Raw genomic sequence first — 16,610 nt, 5'->3', positions numbered from 1 at the left:
ATTATTTGATTTTTCAATCCAAAGTTTGGGTAGGTCTACATTTTTAACAAATATTTTTTAAAACAACAGAAATTTTTTTAAAAACAACTATGAGTAAGATCTGCAGAGTGATAATACAAGACAATTTTAGGATTTCATAAATTTATAAGACCAAACAGCCTTAGCAATGTCTAATGTCTAATCAAATTATTAAATATATAAATTACAAAAAATATACCTCTAAACTAAAATAACAATAAAGACGTCCTATTCTACATTCCCTCCAATTTACAAAAATGGAGGGGAGTACCCCCTTCTCGGGGGTGAAAAATATACATTCAAAATAAGTCCGGTATTGGATAAAGTTACTAATTCTAAGCAACTTTGTTCTATAGAGTTTTTTCACTAAGTTAATACTTTTCGAATTATTTGCGAGTGAATATGCTCATTTTTAACAAAGAAAAACATGTTTCTGCACGGTGTTTCGGAAATAACTTAAAAAGTAAGTATTTTATAAAAAAGATCAAGGCAGGTTTTGTTTATATTTGATTCAGAGTTGGACCACCATCTCCATATAGCTATTTCAGCATCCTTATGCCTCATCAGTGAAGCTCAGAAGTCTCAACTCTGAAGGAAATACAAACAATTCTGCCAATTTAAGGCAAACCATCGCAATGCAATGAACCCACCTCTGAGACGCAATTTAGCGACATCTCTCGTATTACGAGGAAAACAACGAAAAGCCCCAGATACAAAGTTTACTACCTTTTAAACAATTAGAATAATTGAAATAAAAATATAATAAACAATATTCTAAATCTAAGACTTTTCGTTAATAAACTGCTTTCTGGCTGCATCCCGTATCTCCGGATTTTACAATATATAATCACAAGAGACGACGAAAGTAGGAGAAAGCAAATAGAGGACGCTTAGGTCACGCATTTACCTTCCCTTCGTCAAGGAAAAGGACCGAAAGACAGTTTCTAAATACTCAAACTGAGTAAAAATTAAAAATATAAAAAAGATCAAGGCAAGTTTTGTTTATACTTGATTCAGAGTTGGACCACCATCTCCATATAGCTTTTTTATCATAAAAAATATTGTTATCAAAATATAGCCTATAAAAAAAATGAAAAAATGGTTTATTAATGACGTTTGAAGACCCAGTAGAAGCAGAGTTGTAGCTAATTAAATGTAAGTTCTTCTTCGTCAAATTTCAAATAGAATATTTCAACGTGAAATAACCAAAAAACGGAGCACTTTTCGAGAAAAACTGGTTACAACTTTTTTATACTGTTTAAAAAATGTTTTATTTTTGTTTAAAAAAATATTTCTAACATTAAAAGTAAGTGAGTTACGCGCAAAATATTGTTGGTCCCTATTATTGTTTGGTAAAAAAGAATCACGAAAATTACCCGCTTATTAGCATACAAATAAAATTAATCGTTACCGCTTCACAGATAATTTTACTTATGTATTATTTTATGATCTATAAGTTTCATTGGTTCAAAGTGCTCATTTTTTAAAAAATTGGTTTTAAAATAAAAAAAAATTAATTGTGAAAAAAATTCCATCTTTTTCTCAAAATAACTTTAAAATTATTCGTAATACCAAAAATACTAAGGAGTAATAAAATATACGTTTTGCTTTTCTGAATATTTTTAATTTCTTGTTTTCCTGTTAGACAAAAATTGGTTATGCTATAGCTGTTTAAAATTTGCATTCACTCGTGATTAGTGACTCGTTCAAGCCACTTTAACTACAGCCTTTTCAAAAATGAGCACTTTGAACCGATGAAACTTACAAATCTTATAAAGAATACATAAGCAAAGTAACTTGTGAAGCGGTAACGATTAATTTTATTGGGGATGTTAGTTTGGGGGTGATTTTCGCGATTTTTTTTACCAAAAAATAAAAAGGAATAACAATATTTTGAGCGTAACTAACCTTTTTTAAAAACTTTAAAAAAGTTTAAATGAGTTTTCCCCGGAAAGTGCTCCGTTTTTTGGATATTTCACGTTGAAATATTCGATTTGGAATTTGACGAAAAATAACCTACTTTTCATTAGCTACAACTCTGCTTCTACTGGATCTACAGATTTCATGCATACACTATTTGTTTCACTTTTTTATAAACTATATTTTTGCTAAGAACATTTTTTTTTGTAAAATAGTTACTTTTTGAGTTATTTGAGAAAAACCGTCCAACAGGTTTTTCTTTGTTAAAAACAAACATATTCACTCGCAAATAACTCGAAAAGTATTAACTTAGTGAAAAAACTCTGTAGAACAAAAGTTGCTTAGAATTAGTCATTTTATTCAATTCCGGACTTATATTTTTCATCCCTGAGAAGGGGGTATTCCCCTCCATTTTTGTAAAATGGAGGGGATGTAAAATTGTAAACCTTTTCTAATATAATAATAGACAATTTCAACTACCTATTTTCAAATTTTCATCTTTCCTTATAGTCCAAGTAATGAAGCTTAAAATAGGACAAAACCTCGCAATTTTTACAGAATGGATCGATTTGCTTGAAAATTTGAGAATAAATAGTGGATAGTCCAAGGATCAAAATCTATATCATGCCGAGAGCCGCTTTTACCATGGGGATGGTTGCCACCCCATCTCGGGGGTGGAAATTTTTTGTTATACTTTAATCGCAGAAGTTGGTAAAAACGTTCATTCTAAGCAAAAAATGTTCTATACATTTTTTTGATAAAATTGATAGTTTTCGAGTTATTCGCTATGGATAGTGTTAGTTTTATATCGAAAAAATCAATGTTTTTAATAAGCTTTCTGCTAATAACTCCAAAAGTTTTAGTTTTATCAAAACAACTTTACTTAACAAAAATGTACCTTTTGAAACAAAACCAATTTTTTAAATTTTCTTTAGGACCAATAGTAATCGAGCTATACTTTATTATATGTTGGTTCTTCTTCGTTAAATGCTAAATATTGTAGTTCCAAAGTCAAAAGACAGGAAAACTGCATTTTTCGAGGAAAACTTGTTTAAACTAATTTAAAGCACTTAAATATATCTATCACTAGAAATAAAATAAAGTCTATAGCTCAAAAATTAAGTGACTTGTGATAAAAAGCATGTCGTTCCCCATTTTTTTTTTCAGCGAAAAGTGATCGCAAGCAACCCTCTAATCACCACCCTATTTAAAATTAGTTATTAACCTTATTTGATCTTTTTACTTATGTCTTATTAATAGGATTTAGAAGTTTGACCGGCTTAGAATGGTTAGTTTTTAAAAAAATGGAGTTAAAAGCGAATAACGAATTTTTGTAGTTCGGAAAAAAAACTGGCCTCTTCTTCAGAATAGCAAAATTAACATCAGATATACAAAAAATGTTTAAATATGAAATTATAGCTTATTTAATTCCCAAGAACCTGGTTTACAAGAATTTTTTCTACGACAAAAATTGAGGGAGCTATTGACAATTAAATCTTGTAATAACATGCAAAAACCACCTTTACCATCCCTTTCAAAATCACCTCTTTTTGCGACTGAGGATTTTAAAAAGATTTAATATAAATAGGCTTATAGACGTTGCAAAAACCTACACAATTGTATTTTTATCAAACTTTCTAAGATAAAAATAAAAAATTACGGTTAAAAAATCAATATTTAAAAAAAAAAAAAAGGAGAAATCCAATTGGAAGCATAATAATGTAAGTTAGCGGTGTTTTTGGTCATTGGCCTTATTCATTCTTATTTATTTATGTATTATAAATAGATTCTAGAAGTTTCACCGGCTTAGAATGATTATTTTTTTAAAAACTGTAGTTAAAATTGAATAACGAATTTTTGTAGTTTGGTAAAAAATGCCATTTTCTTCAGAATAGAAAGATTAGCGTCAGAGATACGAAAAAATTTTTCGATATAAAATTGTAGGCTATATAATTCCCAAGAACTTGGTTTTAAAAAAAAGTTTCTACGGCAAAAATTGAGTGAATCGTAATATCGAAAAACATTGATTTTTTCTATACAAAACTAACACTTTCGATAGCAAATAAATCGAAAACTAATAATTTTATCAAAAAAATGTATAGAATATTTTTTGCTTAGAATGAATGTTTTTATGAACTTTTGAGGTCAAAATATAATGAAAAATTTCCACCACCGAGATGGGGTGGCAACCACCCCCATGTTAAAAGCGCCTTTCGGCATCATATAGATTTTGATCCTTGGACTATTCACTACTAATTCTCAAATTTTCAAGCAAATCGATCCATTTTGTAAAAATTGCGAGGTGAAAAGCTTCGGTTCCTGGACTATTATTTTTTTTTTGAGGTTTTCGTAAAGTTTGGTGTTCTTTCCTCGGGCTAAAATTTAAAAATTTAAAAAAAGTGATGACATCGAAATTATCAGACAAAAAGAATCAAAATGACTATCTACAGAACATTAATGAGTAATGTTTAATTATTAGACCCGGAATAACCTACGGTTGTGAAACCTCGGTAATGACAAAAAAAATATGAAGCCCAACTCAAGACATTCGAGAGAAAGATACTGAGAAAAGTATACAGGGTGAGTTATGAGGAACTGTACATACTCCTGCCTCGTGTAGAAGCCCCTATGGGGAATAACAAATGACCATTAAAACGTGTCTGCTCCCATTGTTTAATAATATACACGGCGAGTTTCGAATTTTGACAGAAACTTGTATTCGTCATAATTTTTGAACGGTCAGATCGATGTGTCTCTTATTTTGGTCAATCGTTACACTATTACCACCTAATCAACTGATTTGTTCAAACTTGAAAAAAATCAGGTCCGGCTTCAAAAAAATTAGTTCGTTTGGGTCTTAGAAAAAATTTCACCCTGTATACGCTTTTTGAAAACTATAATATGAATTTTACAAATTAGACAAATAGGCAATTAAAATGACATATTTATTTTTTTCCACACACGATTACTTAATTTTTTATAAAAAAATCAAATTTGAGTATGAATTAAAAGTTTGGTAAAGTGAACCATAGATTTAAAAAAAAACGTTTATTGCAAAAATTAATTTTTTTTAACAAATATTTAATTTATGTTACCACCTAATCAACTGATTTATTCAAACTAGAAAAAAATCAGGTCTGGCTTCAAAAAAATTAGTTCGTTTGGGTCTTAGAAAAAATTTCACCCTGTATACGCTTTTTGAAAACTATAATAAGAATTTTACACATTACACAAATAGGCAATTAAAATGGCATATTTTTTTCCCCACACGATTACTTAAATTTTTATAAAAAAAATCAAATTTGACACTGAATAATTAAAAGTTTGGTAAAGTGAACCATAGATTTTAAAAAATTAACTTTTATTACAAAATTTAATTTTTTTTGAACAAATTTTCAACTTATGTTACCATCCAATTAACTGATTTATACAAACTAGAAAAAAATCAGGACTGGATTTTAAAAATTAGTTCGTTTTGGTCTTAGAAAAAATTTCACCCTGTATACTCTTTCTGAAAACGCTAGTATCAATTTTACAAATGAGACAAATAGGCAATTAAAATGGCATATTTATTTTTTTCTCCACACGATTACTTAATTTTTTATTAAAAAATAAATTTTGTCAAAATCGGGATTTTAACCTAATATTGAAAAAAAAAATGAAATCACGGTTTATCTCGCTACAACTCTGTTCCATTTTAATATTTTTTTTTTCGGAAATTTTACAGCACATAATTATCTCTTACCATTGTGAATATGAAAATTGTTGTAGACTTTCCGTCTTCTTATAAAAGTTATGAATTTTTAAAAATAAAAGTTGCAGATTCGTGAATTGAAAAGTTAAATCGCAAAAATGAAGTGAAAAAATTTAAGATTTATCTATTTGATCATGTCTATGTTAAACTATAGAGTCCAAAGAGAAGTGTTATGGGTTTTAGATCTAGACGTGGTATAGAAAAAAAATGTGTGGGGAAAAAATAAAGTACGCCATTTTAATTACCTATTTGTCTAATTTGTAAAATTCATACTAGAGTTTTCAAAAAGCGTATACAGGGTGAAATTTTTTCTAAGACCAAAACGAACTAATTTTTCAAATCCGGGCCTGATTTTTTTCTAGTTTGAATAAATCAGTTGATTGGGTGGTAACATAAATTAAATATTTGTTGAAAAAAAATAATTTTTGTAATAAAAGTAAATTTTTTTTAAATCTGGTTTCTAGTACCTAAATATTGTTCACTTTACCAAACTGTTAATTATTCATAGTCAAATTTGATTTTTTTATAAAAAATTAAGTAATCGTGTGGGGAAAAAAATAAATATGCCATTTTAGTTGCCTACTTGTCTAATTTGTAAAATTTATATTAGAGTTTTCAAAAAGCGTATACAGGGTGAAATTTTTTTTAAGACCAAAACGAACTAATTTTTCAAATCCGGGCCTGATTTTTTTCTAGTTTGTATAAATCAGTTGATTGGGTGATAACATAAGTTAAATATTTGTTCAAAAAAAATTAATTTTTGTAATAAAAGTTATTTTTTTTTAATTTATGGTTCACTTTACCAAACTTTTAATTCATACTCAAATTTGATTATTTTATAAAAAATTAAGTAATCGTGTGCGGAAAAAAAATAAATATGTCATTTTAATTGCCTATTTGTCTAATTTGTAAAGTTCATATTATAGTTTTCAAAAAGCGTATACAGGGTGAAATTTTTTCTAAGACCAAAACGAACTAATTTTTTTGAAGCCAGACCTGATTTTTTTCTAGTTTGAATAAATCAGTTGATTAGGTGGTAATAGTGCAAAGATTTACCAAAATAAGAGACACATCGATCTGACCGTTCAAAAATTATGACGAATACAAATTTCTGTCAAAATGCAAAACTCGCCCTGTATATTATTAAACAATGGGAGCAGACACTTTTTAATGGTCATTTGTTATTCCCCATAGGGGCCTCTATACGAGGTAGGGGTATGTACAGTTCCTTATGACTCATCCTGTATAACCCGGTGCAAGAGGAAGACGGAACATGGAGAATCAGGAAAAACGACAAAATTAATGAATTAAATGAAGGGTACGGTATTGTAAAATTTGTGAAAATTCAACGACTTTCATGGCCGGAACATGTCAAAGATACAAAAAAAAAAGAAAATATTAAAATGGAAGCCGATAGGAAGACAAAAAAGAAAGATCCAGAACGAGATGCCTGAATGACGTGAAAGACGACCTGAACACTATGAATGTAACACAATGAAGGAGAAACGCACAAGAAAGACAGGGCTGAATGAGAGAACAATACCCAGAGGAATGATAGGCAAATACCCATCCGGTGATATGATGCCAAAAGAAGAAAAAGAAAATTGGACGTCATTATTATTTAAATAAATTTCGTTTCCTTTCCATGAATGAAATTGTTTCAAATTTTAGTCTAAAGCCATTGCTGAAAGATAATTTTCTAAACTAAAAATAATAAAAACCGATTTAAAAAACTAGATCGGACAAAACTTGGCTATTTTATCTATTGAAATTTCTGCGGCCCAATATTTAAACTTGGATGATGTTATTGATACTTTAGTTAGAAATATTTAATATTTTGTTAGATATCATTAATGTAGGTATTATTTTATTATAAATGTGTAACAACTGTGCTTTTTAAAATTATAGTTATTAAGGTACCAAGGGTATTACAAGGATAATAACGCTTGAGGTCAATGGTGTATATACCGAGGGCCTTTGGCCCGAGTTATATACGTTGACCGAAACCAATATTGTCTATAATATCCGTGGTGCCTTCAACGTTTAATGTCCGACTAAATTATTCTTTATATGCAAAAAATTTGAATGAATTTTGAATTAATTAATTTTTCAAATATGTAAGTACATTTACCAGCAATAGTCGTAACGTAATTGTGGTAGCCATAGTTTTCCTTAGGTTGGTATTTGTCAACTTAACAGTATTTAACTAGTTATTTAAATTTAATACCCTAGGGAGTTGTTTTTCAAAATAACGCCCTAGGGTATTAAATCATAATAATCATAATTATTTGTCAAATAATATACCAGTCGGACATTATAGATTTAACTAAAATGGATACAATATTATTGATGAGGAAACGATCTCAGTGATTTATCAAAATTAAATAACAATAATATGACGATTTTTCTTGGGGCCTCGTCCAAAGAATTTACCAGGGGCTCAGATTGTGTGGTAACGCCACTGGTAAAAAGGTCCCGAAACTGTTTTCTTGTTGCATTTTTAAGTTAAATATGGTGTTTATATTGGATTAAAGATTAAACCACAAATGATTGTAATGAAAATTATATTTTACATTTTATTTTGACGTCAATATATTATTATAAACTAAGAAATAATGACCTGTAGATGTTTATCAACTTTTTTGATAAACATTTACAGGTTAACATAATTTTTTTATTTATGTTTTTTTTAAACGATTTCCGGATCTGTTGAATCGTGAAAACACATAATGTAAATAAAAAATTGTGGTTTAATCCCATATAAATGCAATATTTGTGTTAGGGTGTATTCAATTCACAAATTTTTAAATAATTTTTAAGTATTAAAAAAGTAAAGGTTGAATATAATTTTGTTATATATTATGTATATTGTATACATATATAACAAAATACAATAAACCAGCATATATATGTTTTATAAACCTGACAAAGGCTTTCGATCGCATCCAAGTCGAAGACGTCTTAAGCGTCGTTTAAACACAACGATAAGTCACAGCAACTAGTTACGATGACAAGTTGAAACGCTGTTTAGACGCTGCGATTCAATGCGATACCACCTTCAACCCAACTCCAACTTTGATAAGTTGTACGATGTACCGTTTACACACAATGATAAGTTGCAACAACTCGATATACCCTTGATAAGTTGTTTGATTTATCGCTGTGTTTAACCCTTTACATTTATTGTATAGAAGAAACCGGCGGGTGTAATTTCCTCACCAAAATAATCTTTATACCTGCGTTTGGAAGGGTATGCCATAATCCCACAGGTATTTTCCTCACCAAAATCGAAGTGATTATTTCAGGTAGATTTTACAAAAAGGCATTCAAGGGAATTACTTATCTACCTGCTCTAAGATTACAGTAGGTACCTATAATAATTAATGAGTTAATAATTATGGTATTTTATTTTTAGTCACAATTGCAATTTTGGCATATTTAATATGCAATGGCATTTTTAATAGAAAGTAATCGCGATAGACCTTTACTGCTATTTGAAAATTTTATTTTTTATTAAGTGAAAGTTTTATAAAATGAAAGTTTTAAAAAGTGAAGAAGTGTACTGGAGGTGTAATAAAACAATTTGTAGTGCGAAATTGTTTACTATTGGTGCAAATTTTACAATTTCTAGAAGTAGCCGACAACATAATCATGAACCAGATCGTCAGAAGATAGATCGAAAAATTGTTTCTAACTCTTGCAAGCGTAAAGCCGAAGAGAATATCAGTGAAAAACCAGCAAAAATTATAAGCCAAGAGCTTGCAACCAATTTACCGGAAACAATTACTACAACTGATGTCAGTTATATACGAAAAATATATATAATTATCGACGGAAAATTATGCCTGGTCGACTTCCTTGCAATATTGATGAGGTTCAAGAGTTTGTGGAGAAATGTGCTCCAAAAACAACCAAGGGAAAAAATTTTCTTTTTATAAACTGTGTCGAAAGTAAGGTAATTCTATTTAGTTGTGAATCAAATATAAGACTTTTACCCACATTGAATTTTGTATATATGGATGGCACATTTTCTTACTGTACCAAATATTATTTGCAATTATTCACTATTCACGGGCTAATTAATGGGCACTATATTCCTTTATTATACTGTTTACTGCCAAACAAAAAAACAGAAACTTACAAAAATCTGTTTTACTTATTAAAATCAGAAATTTTTAAAGCTTTTAAAATTGAGTTTAATCCTAATAAATTTTTTGTAGATTTTGAAAAGGCTATACATAATGCAATTAGCCAAATATGGCCGAACGCTGACATACATGGTTGTAGATTTCACCTACACCAAGCTTGGTATAGAAAAATTCAGTCTCTTGGTTTAACATCAGAGTATACAAATGATTCTGAAGTAGGCAAGTGGCTCAAACTTACTTTTGGCCTTACATATATAAAACCAGAAGACGTATCAGATTGTTTTGTGTTTGATTTAATGTCATGCAAACCAGAAAATAATATTTTAGATAGATATGTTGATTATTTAATAAAAATGTATACCATTTTTATTCAGTTGCAATGCGAAGGCAAAACAATCTTACTTTTCAATTAGAATACGGAGTGCAGTCCAGTCCCCTGAATCGCGATTTTCGGCTCTTATTGGAGCCTTCATCGGAAGGAACGTAGGCACTGTTCTCCATATTTTAACTGATTCGTATCGAGAGGTTTTCCCACCCATTGCAACTGAAGTGATGATAGTAGGTGGCTAGCGGCATCTGGCATTGAAAGGCGAAGTAGTTTTCAATCCTAATAGTAAATTATTAATATTGAAAATATTAAAAATATTACTAAAAGAATTTTAAATTGAAAACTTATTGGTACACTTTCCTGGTGACACCTCCAAGACTTCTACAATTTGCAAGTCAAATGGATGCTGCAGTGAAGACGTCGTTGATTATTTAGTTGAAACATATATAGACGAAAATGCCATATTCTCCCCATATTTATGGGCAGAGGCAAATTCTTCTGTTATTCGTACCACGAATGCTTGCGAATCTTTTCATTCGCATTTTAATTCATCTTTTTATAATACGCATCCATCCATATACATTTTCTTAGAAAAAATTAAAGAATTTCAGGTAGATACGTATGTTAAAATTCAAAGTTTGCATATTGCAAAACCAATCAAAGATAAAAAAGTTAAACTAAAATTGAAAAATGTAGAAAATTTATTAATAAGATATCAGCCCAATCTAATGACTAGACTGGATTTTGTAAAGTGTGTTTCTTATTATAGTAAATATTAAATAATAATTTATAGGGGAGTCAATATACAATATGTCCCTGTAGGTTGGAATCATATAAAACTTTTTTATTATTAATTTTACGAAAAATAGTTAATTTTCATAAAAAGTTCTGCATGGTCTAAAACCTAAGATTCAACCATCAGATATTTTCTTAATAACAATTTTCGATATTTTCAAATACTAAGGTACTTTACCCTTGAGCGGAATTCATATTTTCAAATACAAAGGTATATTTGATATTTGATGCATTTTAGATTCTATATTCTATACGATGCAGAGCATTTTATCAAGAATAACTTTTTTTCGTAAAATTTATAATAAAGAAGTTTTCCATAGGTTCCAAGTTTCGCAGACATACTGTATAAGAGTGCAAAAAAAATTTTTTTGAACATTTAATACTGTTTAAGCTTGTTATTAAATGTATTTTAGGTAAGTAAGTTGTACATAAAAAATTTTGATGACTTTGTGTAAACATTTTTTTAACTGATAATTTTCGGATTTTGTATTACATTTTTTACCTTTCTTAATTTTCTCAAAAAGAAGTTGTTTATTACATTTTTGAAGTAAAATAATTTAGTGCACTTTAAAACACCTGTAAAATTGTAATATATCCGTTTAAACTTGAGTACGGAGCACACTAGTTAGCTCGCGAGTTCAAAAATCCCGTTTAATATAATACAGTTTAAAAATAATAGTTTTCGATCCGAAAACTGTATACATACTGGTTCGCTTCAATGGTTAAGCAGGCTTTCACAGGCAATGGTTGTACGCTCAAGTAATGAACTGTTTTCCTTGTTCACTAAGTAATCAGCAAATCTAACTAAAGTCTATAGCAAAAAATTCACGTACGTCTAATGGATCTAGGAAAATCCAACTTTTTGAATTTTTCTACACCATGATTGTCCGAGATGAAATCTACATCATTTTATTTTCGCAGAGAGAAACACTTCACTTACGGCTGCATGGATCTCTTTTTCGAAATCGGAATACACACTCTTGGGATTAAAAAGGTTTAATTTTTGACACAATTTAAGGCAATCACATATGAATTTGCTAACTTATTTGAAAGCAAAAGAATAATGGCATAAAGTGTCCATTATTGAGTCCATGAATTGTAAATAGTTAAGTAAAAAATTTTGTGCAGTATTTAAAAGTTCCATCAACCTAAATAATTGCTTCTAATTTACTTAAAAACGTTAATTTGATTTTTTTTTGAGTAAAACATCGTTTAGTAAGATATTTAATAAGTAAGTTGTTTAGTAAGATTTTAGAGTACTATAGGTAAAATTGTATTAGTTACACATTTTTAAACCATTTTTGATTATAATTCATGTACGTCTCACTTTCCGCCCACACCGTACGTTTGCCCATATTTTTTCAACTTAAGATAGCTTTAATATTCTTCTTTCGTTTCCAATTTCAAAAATTTTGTTTGATCAATTAGTTAAGAAATTATAATAAATTTAAAAAAACCAATAGAATCCTTTATAAAAGGTATTTTGTAAGCACACATCATCAGTGCTTATCTAAAATGATTGGTCAACCAATCGAAAACTAGTTCTGTGATGTAGCCCTTTTTAGGGATTTTTAAATATATACCTTTTATAAAGGATTTTATTCGTTTTTTGTATTATATGGTATACAGCCTACAGGAAAGCTTTTTCCTTGTGGATTCTTATAATAAATTAATTCAAACGCGCGCAGCGTTGAACGCTTCTATAAAGTGCGCCAATGTTTGTGAGAAGGGTGACTTGAGCGTTCTAAATAAAAAAATTATAGAAGCTGTAGATTTAATATTAGACAAATCTTTGTATTCGGTTCTTTACGTAGAATTTTTAAGTCAGTTTTTTTCTAAAATTTATAATTTTCGTCGGCATTTAAAAAAACAATTAATTTCGCAGTTCATTTGTTTAATAAAAAGTGAAGCACCCACTTTTGGAGTACCTACTACTTTTTGATATGTTGTTTATTTAACATTTCTTAATGAAATTATAAAAAGTTCTATCTTATTTGATTTTTTCCTTGAGGAAAAACTCCATTGACTCCTCTATTATACGTTTTGCCTATTATATTATAAACTATTATTATAATGTAAGGAAATTAACGACTTTATATTCGGATTTCGGATTCGTTCATAATAAATATTCTTAAATTACATCTACCTTCTTATTTTATTACCTGAGTGAGTTGGTGAGGAAAATACCTGCCGGATTAATATGAACCTTTAAATTTGGTGAGGAAAATACCTGTAGGATTATATGTTTTTAATGGTTGGTGAGGAATTTACCTCCGCCCGAAGAAACATACCAATCAATATTATACAAACGATCGAAAACATCTACTTTCATAATCTAATAGGTACAGGCAAAGATAAATGGAAAAGTAACGCAGTTTATACCAGTACAAAGCGGAGTCAGACAAGGTGACTCGTTAAGCCCACTGCTCTTTAATATCATAATGGACGAAATAATAGAGCAGTACGTAAAGGTCATGGTTACAGAATGGGGAACAAAGAAATCCAAATATTATGTTATGCAGACGACGCCGCAATAATCGCCGAGACAGAACACGATCCCCAAAGATTAACACACATCTTCAGTACAACAGCTAAGAAATACAATATGATCATATCAATAGAAAAAACCAAATGTATGACAATATCTAAATACCCACTACGATGTAAAATCGAAATTGATGGGAAAATAACGAAGCAGGAAACAAGGCTTAGATATCTGGGAATAGATATAACCAGTAAGAGCCGTTTTACATGACCGAAATTTACTTCGAAATTGACGCTGATAACTACCATGAAAAATTATCTAATAAAAATATTAGATTTAAAACACAAGATTTACTCTGAAATTTCCCATGAAAATTCTCAATATAAAAATTTAGAACCCGTTCTATATTCTAGAAAGTTTTCAGAGTAAACTGCGCGAGTTTGTGCGCAGAACGTTAAATAACGCCTTTGTGTTTACGATAACATACCCTTTCCTTTATAATTACAACTTCGTTGATTACAACATGTCTTGCCTCCTTAGTAGCCATTCTTTTGTCCATGCAGACCGCTTTTTCTTCGTAAATCTTTTATTTACTGCCCAAAACGCCCATCCTACTTGGATGTTTATGAGAGCTGCAAGAGCCAGTCTATTTCTATACTGGTTATCCATGTGTTATTACTATAATTATATAATCTTCAAATTACTATTTTTGTACAAGAATTTACTGTTCTAGTTCTCTGTCCAAATATATTTTATATTACTAAAAGTAAAAAAATAAACAAATGAAAGTTGTATTGTAACATAACCTTAAAATGTCATTTCACATTTATTCTTTTCTTATTTTACCTCTTAGTTTTCGTTGATCAGTGGCCTTTTATTTATAACAAAATTATATTTAATGTCAGTCACATTTCAGACTACGCATGCGTTTCACCAAAATTATATTAGGATTTTACTGTAGGTGTAAAACAAGGAACGAGGGAAAATTTTACTACAATAAAATTTTACTACATAAATTTCCGTTATTATTCTTCAAATAATTTTCGAAGTAAATCTCGGTCATGTAAAACGGCTCTTACAGAGATGTTGAAGAGGAAGTACGACAACAAAGCTTAAAAGCAAGTAAAGCGGCGGGATCCCTTAATGACACAATCTGGAAGAACAAACACCTAACACAAGACACAAAAGCAAGAATCTATAAAGCAGCAATTAGACATATATTTACATACACGGCGGAGACAAGACCTCAGACATCTAAAACGAGACGAATACTAGAAACAACAGAGATGAAAATACTCCGACAGATATCAGGGAAAAGTCTGTTGGATAGGGAGAGAAACGAAAACATAAGAAGATCATGCAATGTAGAAGACATAAATGAATGGGTGACAAAACGGAAACAGGAGTGGAACGAACACATTAGTAGAATGGCAGAGGATAGGATAGTATGAATAGCACGAGATAAGTCACCAAATAGACGAAGAATTATTGGCAGACCAAGATAAAATTGTGCGATAACTTAAACAATTTAGGAGGCTAATATTGAAGAAGAAACAGGCTTTAAAGCCTACATACAAGAAGGAAGAAAAAGAAGAAGTATATTGTATATAACCCAGATAAGGCTTTTTTTTTCTCTTAAAGATAAGACTTTTATATTTTTTTTATTTTTAGGGTTATCAATTCTTACAAAAGTAAGTATGTAAGAGATTTATCTAAAAATGTGTTACTTTTTTCAAAATGCGGTGTCCGATCAACTAGCACCCCCTGTTTCGTTTTTGAGAATATCGTTTTACTTGGTTTATTGGATAGACCTAATTGTGATGGGATATTATGAAAATAACATTATTGTTATTCCATTTGTATTATTTTGCTTTCCTCTGCAGTGGTAGTCAACGAGATATCTTTCCTTTTAGTGTTTGAGCCGATAATACAATCTTTGGACATCTTGGATATTAGCGCACCCTAATATGTCTGTGTAGATATTGGCATTGGATCCGACCATCACATGTAACACCGTTGCCGTATCCTCTATTTTTTCATACTATCACGTTACAATTTTTTGTGATATTATATTTGTGTGTGAAATGTATCATTTTTGTGTATTTTAGGTATGTTCTAATACGTTATGTATAGGTAGGTTTTTACTTGATTATTTTAAATCATTGTAACGTTTAACTTGTTAGAAACCTTGTAATATTGTGTAATGTGTTAAAAGTAAGTAGTTTTGAAACACCAATTAAGTAAAGTTTATTATGTTGTTGTTTTCACCAATTTTGAAAAAATGTGAAAACATTGAATTGTCCACGTCCGTCTGTCCGTCCGTCCGTCTTGTCTATCTGTTTGCAAACTCAACTCCTCCGTCATTATACCAGGTAGAATTACAAATGAGGTGTCAAATGAAAGCTTATCCAAGGATGGTACTAAAGGTGAGAAATTTAACCTAGGATGTCTGTCCGTCTGTCTGTCCCACCGCGTATATGATTCCTTCGTCACTATGCCAGGTAGAACAACAAATGAGGTGTCAAATAAAAGCTTATAATCCAAGGATGGTACTAAAGGTGAGAAATTTGACATAGGCTGTCTGTTCTGCTGTCCGTCCAACCGCGAATATAACTCCTCCGTCACTATAACAGGTAGAATGACAAATGAGGTGTTAAATGAAAGCTTATAATCCAAAGATGGTACTAAAGGTGAAAAATTTGACCTAGGCGGTCTGTCCGTCTGACCGCGAATATAACTGCTCGGTCTCACCACGAATATAAGTGCTCCGTCACTGTACCAGGTAGAACGACAAATGAGGTATCAAATGAAAGCTTATAATCCAAGGATGGTACTAAACAGTGACACCTCATTTGTCATTCTACCTGGTATAGTGACGGAGGAGTTATATTTGCGGTCAAACAAACAGACGGACAGAAAACCTAGATCTAATTTCTCGCCTTTAGTACTATCCTTGGATTATAAGCTTTCATTTGACACCTCATTTGTCATTCTACCTAGTATAATGACGGAGAAGTAAACGTTCTTATTCTATTATTCTCGTAGGTACATTTAACATTGATTGAAATTATGAAAGATATACATATAGAAAACAGCGAGGCAACATTGTCACGCACAAACAGAAGATTCAGCTGTGGGTTACATAGGGTCCATTAATATCCA

The 16,610-nt window shown here is 30.2% G+C and overlaps 1 protein-coding gene across 2 annotated transcripts in view; it reads right to left on the bottom strand.

Moving 5' to 3' along the window:
• LOC126890523 (15-hydroxyprostaglandin dehydrogenase [NAD(+)]-like) overlaps positions 1-16,610 on the bottom strand; it is a 136,654-nt gene that overhangs the window by 86,304 nt on the left and 33,740 nt on the right. The window lies entirely within an intron of this gene.

Source organism: Diabrotica virgifera, chromosome 8, assembly GCF_917563875.1.
Source record: "Diabrotica virgifera virgifera chromosome 8, PGI_DIABVI_V3a".
In the NCBI taxonomy this organism is placed as follows: Eukaryota; Metazoa; Arthropoda; class Insecta; order Coleoptera; family Chrysomelidae; genus Diabrotica; species Diabrotica virgifera.
Note: the sequence above shows the minus strand (reverse complement) of the source record. Positions and strands in the feature narration are given on the sequence as shown.